This window comes from Pteropus medius, unplaced genomic scaffold (assembly GCF_902729225.1).
Source record: "Pteropus medius unplaced genomic scaffold, Ma_sr-lr_union100, whole genome shotgun sequence".
Classification (NCBI taxonomy): domain Eukaryota; kingdom Metazoa; phylum Chordata; class Mammalia; order Chiroptera; family Pteropodidae; genus Pteropus; species Pteropus medius.
Window position 1 is genome coordinate 27,361,368 of NW_024349800.1, and position 6,015 is coordinate 27,367,382.

Sequence of the window (6,015 nt, forward strand, 5' to 3'; positions counted from 1 at the left end):
GGAGAATGTGGGGATATGTTTGATAGTTATAATGATGAAGAGAGTCCTTTTGGCACTTAACAAGTAGAGGCCAGAGATGCTAATTATCTTGCAATAAGTGAGTCCATAAAATATGTAACAAAATACTAACCTATATCCTAAATAATTTTCTATTATCTTGTAATACATTTACATAGTCGAAAAATCTATTTATAATTATTCATGCTAACGGTATAACTCCATTTTACATATAAACAAAGTATTTCTGACACAAATATAACATACACTGAATTTTCTAGGAATGCAACCACCATGTAATCAAGGCAAGATTATACACTGTTTTGTTCATAACTTCACCGATGGCAAAGCCACGCCTGTGTCTGAGTAGCCAACACATTATAGCTCGATCCGCAAAGGTTAGTCATGGCTTCCACACACACGGGCAATTATACATACCTCAACCAACTTTGTTCCATCTTCTGGTGTAGCCTTGCCAAGTCTTTGCATCCTGATATACATATGACTTTATGTACGTCATGCTCCTTTTCCTTCTCCTTTACAATTAGGGAATTATGTTGATTATAAAAAATTCATGTGTAGTAAATTATATTAAATATGAATTTCATCTCAGGATAATAAGTGGAGCTATAAAATATTTATAATAAAAAGATTATGGGCTCAGCTAAGTTTGAGAAACGTTCATGCAGAATATTTCACCAGTTGTTAAAGAAGTCAATTTATATCATTTCTTAACATACAAGATGTTATACGTGTTTAATATGTACAATTTGATGAGTTTCATAAGTATTCACCCATGAAACCATCACCACAGTCTATACCATAAACATACCATCACTTCGTGTCGCCCTCTTTAGTTATTTTTTTAGTGATAAGAACACTTAACAAAAGATCTACTCTGTTAGCATAATTTTAATAAAACTTTTTAAGCAGAGAAAATATAAAGCTTTAATCACAAAATACTAGCCTTAAAATCATACCCATGATCACTCTTCATATTTCAATTCATAGTAATTAAAACATGACAATAAACGTCTCAAGTGAAATTGAAATAAAAGTATTTACAAAATTATAAAATAATCTTTTTGTCATATTTCTCTTCTGTCCACATATTCTAACAGAGAAGGTAAAGGAATCTCCCTATAGAGTCAATGTTTTATTTCTTGACTCTTTCTAATTGGAAATTTGTAAACTATAAAATGGTTTTAAAAAGGTATTAGTATAATAAACCTAATGCTGTCATCAGACTAATGACTTTTATCTCAAGTTACAAAGACAAAGTTCCAAAGCAAACACGAACACTAACTGTAGTTACCAAGCCACTGAAACTGTGAAAAGAGCTGCATCTCAAAGATTTCACTATTATATCACCATACTTATGCTACTAATAAAAAATCAAGAAGAATAATATATCATTAAAAGTTGAAAGCTTGTTCTTATGGTGCCATACAAAGACTTTTTTATTGTAAAATAAAACATTTCTTTCTATACTATCAATTTCAGTTAACATATAATCATCACTTAAATGTAATTTTAAACAATAGTTATATTACCTTCTACTTAAAATAATATTTCTGAAAATTCAAAGTACTTCTTTCCTCTAAAAACCCAGGAAAGTTCAAATATTTATTGCTATTTTATAAATAAGGCCAAGAAGGCTGCCCTGGTCATATAAAAGAAAAGTGAACAAAACCAAAAACAGTCTATGATCATGCTACCCTGAACAAGGCTGATCTCGTCTGATCTCGGAAGCTAAGCAGGGACGGGCCTGGTTAGTACTTGGATGGGAGACCACCTAGGAAGACCAGGTGCTGTAGGTGTAAAAAATAAAAAAAATTAGGGATTATAAATTGATAAGGTACTTGCAATCTATGAGGTCAACCAGGGATTCCCTCGCCTAAAAAAAAAAATCATAAACAAAGGCAGAACTAGAGACCATATAGGCCCTGTACACTTGATTCAGTCAACTTGTTTCATTACAGCTTCTGAAAATTAAGATACACTATACCTGAAAAGTATTAGTATTTTAGTTTGAATTCAAAAAGAAAGAAGTTAATGGGAAATGAAAAACTATATAAAAGAGATGTAAAGATAGTAGAAAAAGAATAATTCTACTAACCTAGAAAACATCTTGTATTCTTAACAAACTACTTTTAACTTCAGAATAATCCACAGTTGCAATAATGTCCAAAAATGTACATCTGTTCATTTGCCACATCGTTGACCCTTGAATAACATGGGTTTGAACTGCAGAAGTCCACTTCTCAGATTCTTTCTGATAAATACAGTCACCCTCAGTCAGCCCTTCCTCTTACATCTGGGAATTCAATCAACCAAGTACTGAAAACTATTTTTACATTCCCAACCACAGTTTCCCAAATGCAGATTCCCAACCATGGAGAGAAAATACCATTTTCTATCTCTGTTAGTTGAATCTGGATGCGAAGGGCTGACTGTGGAGTCAAAGTTATACTCAGAATTTCGACTGTGCAGGGTCAGTACCTCTAACTCTGCATTGTTCAAGGGTCAACTATATTGCATTCTGTTCTACCCTTTGTATCCAAGAAGGCATATGAGTGAAGAGGAGACCTGCCTCTTGGAGATAGCCTTTTACTCTTGATGGCCTATTATTTTCCCTGAAAAGCATAATTATTTCTGATACTGCATAAAAGTATTTTAATCTCACCTTGACATTGATCATAGACTTTTTCTTCAGTAAATCACACAGGAAAACACTATATTTACTCTTAGAATACTAGGATTCTCTTCTCTTGGACTACTATTTTGAGTATTCAAACACAATCATTCTTGTTATCGCCATCTCCAAAACCCCTCCCTACACACACACACACACATACACACTGACACATACACAAACCTTCTCAATCTTTATATGAGAGGAGAAAACTTACATATTAATTAAGCATTATTACATGGTTTTCATTAAATCGTGTTATTCTTATTCTCTTTAAGAAAGAATAGATTCACTCAGTTACTCAGCAGTCAGAGGCAAAGTTAATTGGTTTATGCATTTTATTAAGGGCTCTCCTTGCTTTCTGCAGTTCTTATTGTTCTTTAAAAGGGGGAAGAGGTGTAAGTTATATAAAAGTCTAACCACTATGCTGTACATCCGAAACTAATATAATATTGAATGTCAACTGTAACTGAAAATTTTTTCAAATATTTTTAAGAGGAAAGGGGCTAATTAAAGCAAAAAGACAGTTCAAGGTGGTACCACAATCAACACTCATTCATTATTAAACACATATTTCTTAAGCATCTACTAGATGTCAGAAACTCTATTTGTATAACTCTATTTATTATTATATTGCAGAGATGAGCAAAATCAGACTTAGCCACTAGCCTCATATTCACTGATCAACTAATTAAACAAATAGAGGCATTATACAAACTATAATACAAAGCCTCATATGAGATCATTAAAAAATCGAGATGTGACTTGGAGGAATCAGAGAAGGCTTCCCAGGGTAAGAGAAGAATGACCTACCAACCAAGGTTAAGTAAGAGGTGACCAGGTAAATAGGGGGAGGATGACGGAGAGATAGTCTCTCTGCAGAAAACAAAAACAAAAAAACTTTTCAATGGTCAGATAGTAGAAAAGAGAAAAGACTGGCTAAAGAACTGAAAGATGTCCAGTGCGATTGGAGGGCAATACTTGAGTGGGAAGTGGAGTAACTGATCCACTGGAGGACGGATTACACAAAGCCTCGTGAGGCTGGGAAAGGCTTTTGGTCTTTATTCTTAGAGCATCAGGAAGTCAATAAAGAGTTTATTTGCATATAAATGATAGAACAGCAGTTTAAGAAGGGGGGCAATTTACAAAAACAATTAGACATAGGATATTTAAGAATATTCTATAGATAAATGCAAGTTAATCTTTGCTGAAAATTTTTAATGATTATCTATCTAATCATCACACTTTACAGTTTAATGTAACAGTGATGATTCCAAGGGAGTAAAGAGAAAAAAAAAAGACAAGTGAAAAAAATCTGAATATAAGTATGTAAATTGAATTAAATTAACTCAATTGAGTATATACATAAATAAATAATGCATATGCATTTTATATAATAGTATAACAAAGAAAATTATTTAGTTTAACAAAAAAAACCTTAAAATTCCACATTAAAAATACAATAGAAATGTATAAAACCAAAATTTTCATATATTTATAAGGTACACAGACAAAAATAGATTGCAGATTTGGAATCTCAAAGCTTAAATCCATGAAGTTTACCTAAGTTTTCAATGTTACCACTTTTATCTTTATTTAGACAAGAATCATTTACAGTACTAGAAAGAAATAGACTTATTTGTTGGATGAATTAATGAACTTTCTCAAATGTTTAATACTCAATAAAGCAATCTAGGTAACTTAAAAATATTGTGCTTGTTTGTAATAGCTGCCATTAATAAGTTGGAGGTGAAAAGCAATGCACAAATGTTTGCCTTTTCTTTGCCTCTAAGTATATCGAGAATCCACATTTAAGAAGGGAAAGAGGGAAGCTCAGTTTCATTCCACTATTGATCTATCAGACAAGAACTTAATCAATCTTCTTTATAAGCTATTAAAGCTGAGCTCGAGAAATGAACTCACCTGACGCATTCAACATTGATTGCCTCTTTCTAAGAACTGAATATGTCAGTCTTATCTACTACTACAGCTGTGATTCAATTTTTGAGGGACAAGATTTTTCCTTTATTAGTTTCCCCAAAATGTTCCAATTAAGAAAAAGCATTTTTTATAGTGGTCCACAGTAAATGACTAAAACAAAATGAAGACCATAACCCTCCATTTCAGTCACATCCTCCAGAGAAAACAAGAGACCAAAAGCATATGTTCATCAAAGGAAATTCAGCACCAGTCCCAAGATCCTGCTCTAGTGTGAATTCTGAAGAATGTCCTGGCAGCATAAACTAACACTGAGACCTTAAGTTCAGATAAATCTTGAAAATTCACAGGGAAACTCAAGGCAGCTGTAAATCTGTCTTTACTGCATATACATTTCAGCCAGGGGCTTCTATATGTAGTATTAGGTTATGTGACATCCAATTCAGCATCTAACTACCTCATAAATATAGGCAGAGAGGTCATTTTATATTTACAGGGCACTCCCAAAGTGCTAGATGCTATACACTCGGGGGACAGGGAGAGGAGGGGGAAGGCCCTACATTCTCAGTTTATTAGGAAAGGTTAATAGCACAAATCCTCAATGGCCAAAGAGAGTTCCCTTTGGCTCAGCTTTCTGGTTTCCATTTCCTCTTTCTAGGTCCCTTAATAGTCAAAAATTAAATACTGGGAGAAGCAGCACTAAAGAGTTGTCTCTACAGTGTTCCAAAGCTCTTGAGCATGTTTACTCACTTCGATATAGCAATATTCCCAACTTTCTCACAGAATATGAAAAATATTTTCTCTGGATTTGTTGTTACTTTGTTTTCCTTTGGTAGATAAGAGGGAAAAAAATACTTAGTCCTATTCTTCCACCCCTCCACCCCCGGCCTCTTTATTTCCCTATATTCCCTGCAAATATAATACAACTGCCTTCTGAACTCTCCTGCCCGACTATCTTCTCGAAGCTTCTCTAAAGCAGATTAGAAAGGGTTTAGACAGAGCAGCACTGAAGCTACTTGAGCTCCCCGCTCAGAGTCTTCACCAACTCCAGTGCCCTTTGGCATCATAGCCTAACAAAACAATCAACCTCTCTGCTATTAAAGGTGCTATTATATGTGTGAACTCCCTTAGAAATCCAAGGAGTTAAAGGCCTCACTATTTCAGAATACCTAATACATTCAGGAAGATGGGATGCAGTATGGGGTCTAATGTTTATTTATTGCAAAAGTCAAGAATAGCTGGAAGTCCATTAAGAGGATGTTCAGCAGATTATATTAATTCGTAATTAATTTTCAGTGGTATTTATGAGAGAACCCTTTAATCAGCATAATTTAGACTTTGAAAATTATAATATTAACTAATATTAATTAAATAATAATTTATAA

At 33.5% G+C, this 6,015-nt stretch overlaps 1 pseudogene; it reads left to right on the top strand.

Moving 5' to 3' along the window:
• Positions 1-1,698: 1,698 nt before the first annotated feature.
• LOC120622430 (uncharacterized) lies at positions 1,699-1,817 on the top strand (annotated as a pseudogene).
• The last annotated feature ends 4,198 nt before the right edge of the window (positions 1,818-6,015 follow it).